Source organism: Cavia porcellus, unplaced genomic scaffold, assembly GCF_034190915.1.
Source record: "Cavia porcellus strain 051 isolate PalLab524CR breed Dunkin Hartley unplaced genomic scaffold, mCavPor4.1 scaffold_13, whole genome shotgun sequence".
Classification (NCBI taxonomy): domain Eukaryota; kingdom Metazoa; phylum Chordata; class Mammalia; order Rodentia; family Caviidae; genus Cavia; species Cavia porcellus.
In genome coordinates this window covers 20,781,604-20,794,945 of record NW_026947496.1, presented here as the reverse complement: position 1 = coordinate 20,794,945, position 13,342 = coordinate 20,781,604, and the positions used below count along the sequence as shown (strand labels likewise).

The 13,342-nt window shown below is 41.9% G+C and overlaps 1 protein-coding gene across 18 annotated transcripts in view; it reads left to right on the top strand.

Moving 5' to 3' along the window:
- The window catches only part of Atxn1 (ataxin 1), a 380,609-nt gene that overhangs the window by 135,355 nt on the left and 231,912 nt on the right, over nt 1–13,342 (top strand). The window contains exon 4 of one of the 18 annotated variants that reach the window (XM_023564715.2): nt 6,262–6,371. The exons of the other annotated variants lie outside the window; for them this stretch is intronic. The gene's annotated coding sequence lies outside the window, so the exon portion shown is untranslated. The remainder of the gene's footprint in view (nt 1–6,261; nt 6,372–13,342) is intronic. 18 annotated transcript variants of the gene reach the window in all.

Sequence of the window (13,342 nt, the reverse complement as noted above, 5' to 3'; positions counted from 1 at the left end):
ATGCACTTGTGCCTGTGTGTGTGTCTGTGTGTGTGTGTGACAGAGAGAGAGAGAGAGAGAGAGAGAGAGAGAGCGCGAGCTGCTTCTGGCTGGAGATCTACTTACAGCATATACAGAAATTCCTCCCTTCTCTTCCCCATGCATCTAGATGAGGAAGAGACACAATAAAATGACAGATGTAGAATTCTGTTGATTCGCCACCATCCTGAAGGGCCTTCGTCCATAGACTGGACTGTGTCCAAAAGCCATAGCTTCCTTCCTGTCCGAGGCCATGGGCACCTGAGACCCGCTCATAGATGTTCAGCGAGACAGGTTGTGAACTGAAGTTCTCTAGTAGACCATATTGTTATCTGTGATTAACTTCCTGGAGATTTTGGAATGTGAAGAATGAACAAAGAGCCATCATCAGAGACTAAGAAGGAGAGGCTTGGGAAGGCCATCGACCCACGAAAACATTTCACTCCAAAGTGAGAAGTGGTTTCTAGCTGTTGACATGGTGGCCTGAGGCAGATGGGTATATTTTTATGTGTTTTGACATATCAAGGAGAGACAGACTTTGCTTTTACAACTCTTTTAGATTTCCACTCACCCCTCACACTAGCATTCTGTATTGAAATTACATGGGAATATAACCTAACACATTGAGCTGGTTACTCATGAAATTATTCATACCTGGAAACACTTTTCTGCATCCACAAACCCAGCTTATGAGCCCAGCAGTAAGGCTTTCTTAGCAGCACTATGTGAGCAAACTCTAGTAAAGAAAAATAGTACTCACTGAATATTGCTTATTACTTAACCTATTCAGTGCAGTAGGTAGTTTCATACATACTTGTAAATAATTCTGTGGCTCCTGGGTTAACTAGCATTGGCAGACTCATTTATGATTAAAAGAAATTTCTTGGGAAATTTTTCTGCCTTGCCCCTGGCCATTGTCTGAGTAATGTTTGCCTGAATAACATTCATCCCGGGGTCTTTGACTGGGTAACATTTTTTTTTCCACTGCCCCAATGCATTGATTCTATAAATTCTATTTATAGGATACGTTATCTTCTAAGTATGTTCTTGAATATCTTATTAAGCAAATATTGCCTAACCAAGAGCTCCAGCATTTCAGTGCCCGAGTTTAACCTTATGCTCAAGCGTATAAATCTAATTCACCTTCTCTTTGAATAGTGTCACATTGTGAGCCAGTGGTCTTGCACAATGAGAAAGGAAGGACTGTGCAAGTGCACAGGACCTTAAGAGCACCCCTGGAGCAGTGCAGGAATCCTGGGCAACCCTGTTCTGTGCCCAGCCTTGCTGTAAACTAGCTCCTCTGTGATCCTGAGAAAGTCCTATGCTTTTGGTTTCTACCTGTGTGCAATGAAAGGGTTCAATAGGGATCCCCCTGAGGTCCACTCTAGCTCCCAAGTCCTGCAGTTATATACGTCACAAAATAGGAAGCCTGAACATCCAATCAGAATTTAATGTTGTCATGAAGTACAATGTACATGAGTCAATGGGACACATAGTTCATGGTATAGTTAATTGATGCTGTGTTTCCTGCTGATTGGGCATTACTAGAAGTCATTTGCATAAATGACTGTAATTTGTGTTACTTTCACAAAAATTAATTTTTATTGTTTCTCCCTCATTTGTTTTCTGAAGTCCGTAGCTATTCTTTAAACACTCTTGATGTGATGTGTGTTAGACAAGTGTACATGTCATTTAGTTCACATGTGTGACATACAGATGTCCCCAGTCCTACCCCCAAGAGCTGGTTTTTCCTTTTTGTCCCTTGCTGAAACCTAAGTGCAAAGTATCTTCCTTGTTTTTTTGTCTTTTATCTCTTTTTTTATTCAAGGTGACTTTTTGGGGTTTTTTTGGGCAGAATTCTAGGGGTGGAAGCCAGCGCCTTGCACGTGCTAGGAGTGCCCTACCCCTAGTGAGTGTTACACAGTCAGACCTACCCAAGAGGTCCTGAGAGGTATTTGCAGTTGCTTCCCATGGTGTCCACCTTGACCTGTGTCAAGCTTCCTTTACAAGACTCTCCCGTATCCTGGGAGAGGACAAAGGAGCGAAGCCCTGGTCCATGTACTACCCTCTGTGGCCTGTCCCACCAGATCCCCACTGCTCCAGGGGAGATGGTGTCTCCTGATGCCGACCTGGAAAACCCTGGAGACACAAAGACTGATCCAACTGGACCCACGTTTCTTATGCCACTGCCCCTTGTGGCCTAGAGAGACACCCTCTAAGGTCTTCTCATGGCCTTCCTGGGATCCCATCTTGGGCGATACCTTTCCTCCCCCACACCTGGTTCCCTCTGCCCTGAGACAGCAGGATGGTCCGAGAAGAGAGAACCAAGGAGTCCACAAAGTAATTCTGTCCAGGCTGGACAAGGGCCCTGGAAATGGACAGTTATAAACTGGAAGAAGGGCTAATCTCGGACCTGCCTGTAGGGGGCGTCTGGCTCCAGGGCCCCAGGATCCCAAGCACTCAGAAACTGTAATATATCAGGTGCTCCTTGTTCCAGGCATCTGGTCTACCGCAGAGCCGCTGCTCTTACCCGAGCTTGGAAACCCCTGTGTTCTGGGGGTGCTTTTTAAGATAACGTATCAGCCACTGTATGCTATTATCTTATAATAACCATATTTCATTGCATTATGATCACTTCTTTTACTCTTGAGTAACCGGGGCTCAGTGAGATAGTCCTCTCATGGCCGTAGTGAAATAAGCACCTGGCTGGCCTGTGATTGCATCATTTCCATCTTTCCGGCAGGCCTTAACACGAAGCAAAATAAGCTTGCAAAAGCAGAGAGAATTACCTTATCCCGTTTCCTCATCCTGAATGTTGGCTGCTGGCTGATGCTGGAATTTAAAGGAAAGAGAAGCTTCTGAGGCTTCACTTTAAAAATTAAAAGGTTTAAAGTAAAAATTGGGGGCGGAGTAAGTCAGTGAGAAGTTTTCATATTGAAACAATGTGATGTTTCACTAGAGTTAAGGTCGGCAGGGGAGGGATGGGAAGGAATTGCAGAGTAGAAACTCCCAGCTAAGCCGGACACCCTTTGGGAAAGAAAGGTTTAGCATCCTATAGATGAACTTAACCTTCTACCAACCTGTCAATAGCTCTGCTGCTGAACCTTCCTCTGGGACCAGAAAAATAGTAGAGCGTTGCTGTGTTTTGGGGGACAGTTTAGAATAGGGATGATATTAAAAGTTTCAACTTCTTTGGTACAGGTTTAAAAATCTATAAGAGTTATGATTTGAGATCCCTCACCCTGAAAGACAGGAAAATTCTCTATGTGCCTGAAAGATCCCATTTGCAAATATCTCCTACTTGTGTGTCTCTTCTCATTTGAAACAAGTAGATTTTAAGGGCTGACTGGCTCTCAGATTATCCTGGTTGAGATCAGAATGGAAAAAGATGGGTATTAGCAGTGTCACTGGACAAAGAAACCTTTACCCCTGGGGAACCCTGCTCCCCACCTCTTAATGCAGTGCCCAGCTTGTGCGTTTTTCTCTGACTGTTGGTGTACCCGGGAGTAACCTGTCCCATGTGATTCATGGGAGTGAAAATGTTAACATACTTAAATATTAAGAATTTCATTTTCAGTCATTGCATTTCAATGAGGGGCAGGGTTCATCTTTCTTTTGGGGACTACCTGTATAATCTCAGGAACAAGCCTGGCTTTGTTGTGCTTCCTTAATCTTACCTGGCCTGGCCTAGACTTGATTCCTATCCAGAATAAGCTTAGCATGTGCAGAGAGGTAACTGCTACCGGCCACAGACGCTGGCCCTGGGTCATTTTCTAAGACTCAAGGGGCATGACTTGAGTTTCCAGGTCTGGCTTTGGCCCTTTTTGTCAAAGCTGACATTTAACTCACCTCACCCTGTGCATTTAGGGATGATTGAACTTGCTTCCCGGTTCATAACTTATAGGTGATTAAACTTGTAAAGTATTCTGAGATTGTTGCTTTCATTCATTTATTCCAAACAAACAATTGTTGTTGAATGAATGGTGACTTTGATGTAAAAACACTATCCAGGCATAAAACACTAGCAGCTTGTAGATAGCAATTTTTTTATTTGCTCTCTTAAAGGAATTTCATTACCAAATTCTCATGAATCTTGAACCTCAAGAAGAATAATCCTTTCCTTTGTTGGAGCTTTAAATTTAGAATAATCAGACAATAGTGAAGCATTCTGTTCAAAGCATTTCTTTTAGGCTGTGCTTGCTCTTAAAAAGAGATGAATTTGATTAGCGTTGAACACCCAGTCAGTGTTTTTGCATAGCTAATATCAAGGAAAAATTTGCTAAAAGTTGTGCCTGCTGTTTAATATTATTACACACTCAACTTTTAATTTTCTGTATTAATGGCGTGTGATCAGGGATGTGTATACTCCAAAGTCATTTCCTTTGGCTTTGGGGGAGCACTGTATAATGCTTTTATTTATTTGTGGTTTTGCTTAGATTGTATGAAAATTTTGCTACATTCTCTGTGCAGAGTTCGTCATCGGGAGGAAGAAGGGAATGGTTCAGAGTATACCAGCAGACTGGGCAAGGGTCAGCTGGAAATTTTCAATGTGTTACAGATAATATGTAATATGAGTGATCCCAAGACTATTAATTTTGATTATTAAATAGCAGATAATAGCCAACAACTCACTTTAGCTGCACGACACAACAGACCATGTTTAAGAGATTCCCATGGACAGTATATATCATTATTTCCAAGTGTTGTGTTTTGAAGTTTCCTGGAAGTGAATCCAAGTCATGTTCTGATAAAACTACAGCAGTGAGCACTGTCAGATCAGTGATCCCTCCAAGTGCATTCTGCATATCACTGGTTCCAGGTAGATCTAGAAGAGCTGGTATCTGGACAGAGCAGTGTTTCTACATAATATGACCTAATATGACAGTCCTAATTTGGACTGTTTATTATTGTTAAGTGGTAGCCCCCTTCTTCCTATCCATCCCCCAACTGGGGGAGAGGAGGTATCTGCTGAGATTGGGGGAGAGAGGTGGCTTTTTGGTGGGGGTCACTGTCATTGATCCCAGCCTTGCTGGTTCATGATGCCAAAATGTCAATTTCAGCCTCCCTGCGCTGTGGCAGAGCTGACCTCGCCTCTTCTATGAAACCCACTGTCACAGGGCCCTTTGTTCCTGCTGCCCCATCTCCACTCTATTGGCCCCTGGGGGTCAGAACCTATGTGTTGTCCTCCCCTGTTGGCCTGCTGTGACTTCTTCTGTAGAGACGGAGGGAAACCAGGGTCCAGGTGGCTGCTGTGGGTGTGGTGTGGGCCATGGACTTTTATATCCGTAATTAAACTTTAGCTCTCTAAGGCAGGTGTCAGTGCTTCATTTTACAGCACATGACTTGAGCTTGAAGGCAGTAAATAATCTCTGTCCTCAAAAATATTTACTTTGGATATCTGGAGGTCCCATTCCAAGGCAGCATGTTGGAGAGAGAGAGAGAGAGAGAGAGAGAGAGAGAGAGAGAGAGAGAGAGAGAGAGAGAGAGAGAAATGAAAACATCTATTTATGGAATTTCAGGTAGCAGTGAGTCCTTCGAGGACTGTGCTCTTAAAACCACGTCACATGGGTGACCAGCTGCTATGGTGTGTGATGCAAAACACAGCATGCATTAAACCGTCATGCCTTGTTTTTTATTAGTATATGTTGGCAGTGTACACTAAGTGCATTCATTGTGGAAGTTGGTACATACACATGTTGCATTTTGATCCTTTCTAACTGAGCATGATGCCTAATGTTTTATTTAATTCTAGCTGCTCACTTTGACTTCCAGCACAGCTTAGAGCTCAGCTGCTTCTCCCTGCTGCCCCTGGCCAGACATATGTGTCCCCCCAGTAAAACTTGAGCTCACGCTGAGAGCCCAGATATTTTCCCTCTAGCTTCCTTTCTCCCCATGGATTTGACAGTGCCACATTTGGCATTTAGGAACAGGCTTCCCCTTCCATTGAAAATAGCTTTATGCAGCTTGTCAGGGACTGGCAGTCTTGTCAAACACGTTAGGCATTCTTTGAACATGTGAGGCAACATTTTCCTGGATGGGCATTGCTGCCATAATTGTGACCAGAAAAAGGTGTGCTCTACAGAGGCCTGGCACTGCTGAGAGACAAGGGTGAGCCTGTAAGTGCATCTGACACCTTGGAGACACTCACTGTTGCTGACGAAAGTTCCCTTACAAAGCCCAAAGGAATTTTCCCCTTTCCACCAGAGGTGTTTATGACCTCTAATTTGCTCTCTGTACCTCTAGGAGAAAGGTAGGAGCTAAGCTCCTGACAGACTGCCTGGGAGCCACTGCTGGCTGGTGTCTGCGAGCTGTATCATTCCTCCCTGGGTGCCTGTTTGCAGACTGGAAGGCAGGTGGGTTGCTGTGGGATTTGGGGGGCTTTCTGCTGGCACCTTGCAGGTGAGTGTGGTGCAGCAGGGCAACCCATCAGCGACAAGGAAGGGTGTCCTTTTGGCAGTACAAAAAAGAAGGAGTCTCTGAGATGTCTCGTATGTGGATGGGTGGTCCAGCTTGTCTCAACAGCTCCTTTGCAAGATCTTATAATAAGTGTTTGGCTTTTCTGTGCACTGAGCCTGCCAGTTAGTTGAAGGCAGAATTCTTGCTGAAGTTCCTTCTACCTGCCTTGCCTTTGCAAAGGGCTGCTCTTTGACAAATGCTGCTGTAGTATTTGATGTAGCTGCCACTGGTTGCTTTGGGTAGGAAGTAGGTTCTGACCTCATTTCCCATAAGAGTTTAAAAGAGGAGGGAGGAGGACTAATTAGTCCCTCATTAAGCAGTTAGAATGGAGTACCATAATTCCCCTGAAAAGATCGTCTGGTCGCTGAACAAAAAGCCAGACATACTTTTAACACGACATTTGGGATTCAAAGTCATTTTCAAATGAAAGAATTTTGTAGTTGTGGGAAATGACTGTATTTTAGCAGGATCTTTACATACCAGCGTTACAAAGGCCTCCTTTAAAATGGGATGCTTTTTAATGTTTTTGTTGATCTTGAAAGCTATCCATAATCTAGAGTTTCACCTGTAGTTACAGACTCATTTTTTCCCCATCATTTTTACAGGTACCCAGCACCAGATTTTAGATATCCAAACAGGCTAGCTTTTTCAAAAACTACACTTTCAGCAGAAAATAAATGAGGGTGTTGTGTTAAAGCTTCCTACTAAGAAGGAAAGGCTCACTCCCTTCACATTGCCTGGCTGAGCTCCAGCTTACTAGCCTGAAAAGTGTGATTAAAATAAGGCCTCGCTTTAATTAAAATGTGAGAATCTAATCAGAGGCAACTACGCTGATAGTTACCAAAAAATCTCAGATAGGCAACTTACCAGGCACTAACTGCATAACTGGCTAGTTTTACTTTTCATCAACATTTGAGTTTTTCAGAGACAATCCCTGTGCATTCAAAAACCTTTTATGCTTCCTCCTCCCCTGGTGCCGGCCTTTTGGCTATTTTCCTGCCTGGGGAATGAACTTGTAAGAAAGAGACCAGAATGCAGAGGTCAAGACCATGTACACATGGTAATAAGTGACCTGGGAGGAGAAAGCCAAAAGATTGAAAACAGGATTGGCTAACGCTGTCTGCTTCCCAGCCCAGTGGCCCTGGCTCTGCTCAGGTTAGGGGGTGTGTAGAATTCAGTGATGCTGTTCTAACAGTGTGACCTGTGCCTGTCATTCTGTCTCTTCTTCTGCCCTTTGGGTTTGCTAGCCCTGCACTCAGACCCAGCGAGGTGTGTAGGGAGAGCTGGAGGAATGATGTAGCTTTGGCCCATGGAGAGCTCACACTGTAAGCCAGGACCAAAGATTTAAGAGCCAAAGACTCTGAGCTTGGTCTTGAGAGGGAAGAATCTTTTCCCAAGCCTAGGTCTTGCAAAATCTAATTATAAAGGTGCTTAAGTTTTCTCTTCTAAAATAAAAATAATGCTTTTCATTACCTATTTAAACTTTATGTTTTCCTACTTCTCTCTAACATTGAAGGAATTTTAAAGTGCCTTAATTTGTCATAGATGATGGCACTTTAGAATTCTACTTGATTTCATGTGTCAGGTGGGCAGTTCTGGCTCTGTGACCTCACACATCATAACTCCATTCTTGGACACTGATGATAGCTACCTTAAGGACTGAAAGATTGACAAATAAAGCCATGCAGAGCTTCACATTACTTACCCTGAGCCAATCTGAGTTGTTATTTAATGTCACGTTTGAAGGCAGTAAAATAAACCTATTTGAGGAAGCCACTCATTTGTTACAGTTAATGATACTAAGTGCAAGCTTACCAACCCGAGAGAGAAGTATGTGTTCTCCTGTATGATATTTGTAACTTGAGCCTCTAAAATTAAAACAGGTTAAGCTCAAATAGGTCTCCTTGATGCTAACAGAACCAATCGATTTTAAAATGTATGGGCTTCATAGCTGGTGGGAGTACAGATTGATGCAGTCATTTTGGAAAATGGGGCGGAACTCTTATGTAACAGTGAATAGTCATGTATGCCAGGGAGACTTGTGCATGTAGGTATTGTTTTAATGAACGCAACATATTTCTAACAGGGGAAAAAATAGAAATTGAAAAACTTTTAAGTCCATCAATATAGGGAAATATATATATTCACACTGTGAAACTGTTACATGAAAAACTGAGATGAGTTAAATTTAACAAAGTGAATTTGAGCAAGAAAAAGGTTCTAGAACTGGGCAGCATTCCAGAGAAAGATGGCTTAGAATGCTTCACCCCACCCCATATGCAGGCTATTTTTGTAGCTAGGGCAAGAGGAAGTGATGCACAGAAACAACCTGATTGGCTGCAGTTGGCATTAGCCTTGTGTGAACCTGGTCTGGTTAGTTGGCAGCCTGTGATTGGCTGAAGTTTGACTGCTTGGGTTGGCAGAGGTATATTGCTTGGTTACAAGAGTATGCTCTTTGATTAGTTTATAATTTGTTTACACATTGAGTTAGAGAATAGCTCACTACCTGCGGAGGCTGCTTTGGGCCAAATTTTATCACCTGACTGACTACAGAGGCAGCTTTAAGCCAAATTTATATCAATTTAATAATATAATAGAATATTATATAGTAGTGAAAATGAACAAACTACAGCCATCTGCCATAGCATTGTTAACTCTTAGAAACAATAGCATGTGAAAAAATTACCAACTACTACATACAATATAATAGAATTACTTATCAAGTTTAAACATCAAGAAAAATTAACTGATATATTTTAAAGGGTGATAAATACAAAATTCAGTTAGTACCTTGAGAGAAGCAGGGGTCTCTTTTAGAGAAATAGCAAATAAGTGAATGTATCATTACAGCTAATGTATAGTTCCTAGTTTTAGGGGTGTTCATTTTAGTTTCTTGCTTCATCCATCACATATGCATTGCATGCATTCTTGTATGGGTTTCAACGTTGGTACAATTTGATACTTCTTCCTTTTTATTGCCATATTTGGCCCTGAATCCAGGACTTTGCCTGTGTCCTAGCACAGAGTGACACCCCCAGCCATGTCTGCTTGTGAGATGGGGTCTTGCTCACTTGGCCGTGCAGACTCAAACTCGCAATCCTCCTGCTGCCCCATCGAGAGTAATTAAGATTACAGATGTGCCCTGCCACACCTTGCTTAGCACAAACACTTTAAAAGTGATTGCATGTGTCAGAATTTTCCCTTCTTGCTCCGATCATCTGTCAGTTACCTCGCAGCTCTTTTTCACGGTCTCCAATGTCTGGAGATCACACAGGACTGGTTAGAGGACGTGATTCTGACAGTGAACACCTTCTGGTTATTTGGGTGGCAGAAGTCATAGGGTGAGGTGACGGTTGTTGCCAAGTGGCATCAGGTAGGGAGGAATACTGTCTGTGTGGCTTTTCCTCTCAAAGGCCTAGAAAGGCCTTGAAGCATGAAAGAAAGAAAAATCCATTAAATAAGGCTCAATGATCTCTTGGAAAATCTGTATTTATCGTCCCAACAGTGACTAATAGCTATAAATGTGGACCGTCACTGTGCATCAGTTATTAGGAGGAACTTGTTCTTTCTGCTCCCTGTTCCTTTCTGAGCAACGTGTGACCTTTGGTGTGAGGGAGGAGCTGCCTCAAGCATGGTGATGTCCTATGCACACAGCCAGGCAATTGTCACAGCTCAGAAGTTCAGTCTTGGAAAACTGAGGGTTGCTATATGAGGACTTGGTCCACAAAAGGATAGGAATTACAGAAAAGTTGGAATCAGGAAGTCCTGTCTGGTGTGTTTTTCCCTGGCTGGTGCTGGGAGAGGGCAGAGCTCACGAGGCCCAGCCAAGATCCAGCTTTCCACTCAGTGAGTGTATGGAGTCAGTACCTAGCTGAACACCCAGAGGTGCCTATGTGACTTGGTAATTTCAGATGAATTCTCAGACAGGAAAATGTGCGGCATGTCTGTTTTTTTTTTTTTTTTTAAATAGATTCAATGTCTTTTATGTAATGCTGATGCAGCTGGATGTCAAAATGCTAGGAGTTTCATTTCACTAAAAAATGGGAAAATTTTTTCACTCTAACCTGTAAATCACAGCTAGTGGCCTTTCCTCCGTAGCCTTTCCCAGGATTGTAACTCACTGACAGAATGAACCAGGATTTCCTGAGAACACAGAGAACTGAGTAGGTGGCTAAGCAAGAGGTGTAGACCTAGTCAGGACTCCGAAGGAGCTCGTGTTCAGAGAAAGGAGAGCTCACTGCATGGCAGGAAGAACACAACATACGCGGCATCACGTCACAGAGGAGGTGACACCTGAAACAATCTTATAGGCAGAGAAACCTGGATGAATCAGAAGGACATTCCTGGTTGAGAGGCCAGCATTAATAAAGATGGATTTAACCTCATCTTTTAAAACATTTCACCAGATTTTATGAAACAAAAACAAAATCATGATAGTGAATAAATAGAAATTGTTGAGTGAAGCACTCTTGGAGCTAACTTTTTCTGTTCTGCCTTTTTATCTTATTTTAATTATGTTGTGCAGAATATTATATTTATACTGTGTTAAACTGCTCCATAGTTTGACAAGTGACTAGAATTGTAATTTACTTTAAAGCTTAATATTCCTGTGGTAGAGTAATTAGAAGTTATGAATTTAGTTTCCTTGTTCCTTTAATTCTAGTACCTCTGAGAAAAGAATTTTGCTCCAAGCAGACCCCTGCCTTACTTTTGATTTCATGATTTATCACAGAGATAAATGTGAATTGAGAATAAAAATGTCAACTACTGTACATACTGGTAGCATTTGTAAACAATCCGTTCTTTCATTTTTTTCCCCCAAAATACTGTTGAAATTAGTTTTCTTTCCTTTTTTCTTTTTGTGTAACCTATTTCATTAAACTTTAGACTTTCTGAATCAGAATAGCATTTAATAGACCACACATGGGACCTGTTTGCTATTAATTGAGACATGTGATGGCACATTCATTAACTAGATCCTTAATGTTTATAAAGTTACATTACTCTGCCCAGTGATTAAAAACAATGAATGAATATGTATCTCTCTCTTGTTTTTTAAGTAAAAGAAATAATATACAGAAAATATTTATGATTATTGAAGCTAAGTGTTTGTAGCACTTGAATGGAAAAATTTGTTGTTACTTCTGTCATTTTGATTTTAGAGACTATTTTTTGTATGGAAGTCATTCTTTGTTGATATCTTTATTCTCTCACACGTGTACTGTAGATTGCTGAAACACTTTGTTCTTTAGCTGCGGTGAGTACAACTGTCTTTGACCTTTAGAGTTTTGATTGGACTTTGTATTTGTCACTGTTCTGTTGCTGAGACAAAATACCCAGTGCACCCAAATTAAGGAAGGAAAGGTTGATTTTGGCTCAAGGTCTCAGAGGTCTCTGTCCGTGATCAGCTGATCCCAGGGCAGTGACCTGAACATCACGCAGAACATCATGGCAGAAGGGCATGGCGGAGCAAAGCGGCTCTCCTCATGGCAGCCGGGAAGTGGAGAGAGGGAGAAAGAGCCAGAGGAGAGATACCCTTAGAGCTGCTCTAGTGAGCGGCTGCCTCCCTAACCCTGGCCTCCTAATCCCCAGCTGTGAAGTCTCAAATGAGGTCTCACTGATGAGATCAGCACCCTACAGTCCCGTCACCTCTCTAGACATCTCTTAATCTAACCAGGTTGACAAGGAAAAGGAAAAGTTGGAAAATAAAGCTGATATATATGAAGAATGAACTATGCATTCAATTTGATTTTCCTTACTATTACAATGATTCTAGTGTTATTATAGTGATTCTAATACTATTATAGTGATCATGACTATGTGGTTAATTTCCTGAAGTGTTTTTAGGAAGTATTTCATTTATGTATCTTATTTAGTTCTTTTATTTATTTAGTTAGTTTTTTTGAGACAGGGTCTTGCTGTGTGGTTCAGGTTGGCCTTGGGCTCACTTTGTAGCCCAGATTGGTCTCGAACTTGCAATGATCCTCCTGCCTCAGCCTTCTGAGTGCTGGATTATAGGAGTGTACCACCATACTTGACTTTATTTAGTTCTTGTATCTTCCCTGTAGGTTAGATGTACATTGTACAGATGAATTTGGAACCATTACACTTCCTAACATTTAATAATATGCTATATTATTGTTACATTTTTAAGCACTCAACTCTAGAGTTTTGCACTAAACTGGTACCTCAGTTTACCAACTTAATTTGTTCCTTGATTAATTCTGGAAACAATGGCCATAGCTCTGTTCATGCAGGGAAGATGACCACAGTCATGTTTGTCACCTGAGGCAGAGTTCACAAGCAAGAATAAACTTTTGCTAAGAACTTCTGTTTGTGAACCAAACTGACCACAAACAAAAGCATTCATGAACTGAGGTACCATTATGCATAGATATGTGTGTGTGGGTGTATGTGTGCATGCCACAAAATGACACTTGTATCAACATCAGACCACACACTCATTGATAGTCTTGCAAAATTGTAATGGAATTGTTTCCCATGGCATAGTAGCTTTACTGTGTCTTTTCTATGTTTAGATATATACATATTTACCATTAGGTGCCGCTTATTCTGTTTATAGTGTTTGGCACAGTAGCATGTTGTACAGGTTTGTGGCCTAGAAGGTGTGTCTCCTAGGTTTATTTAACTGTATTCTATGTCTTCAAAGGACAAATTCACCTAATGGTGATTTCTTAGAGGGCCTCCCTGTTGTTAAGTGACACTTGACTATAAACTCACACTTCTTTTTTTGTTCTTTCAACAAATACTGATTTATGAACATTTATGTGCAAGGCAGCTCTGCTCAACCTGTTGCTTGCTCTCTCTTGCCATTAAGGGTCGTACAGTGTTGTGGGACGGATGGGCT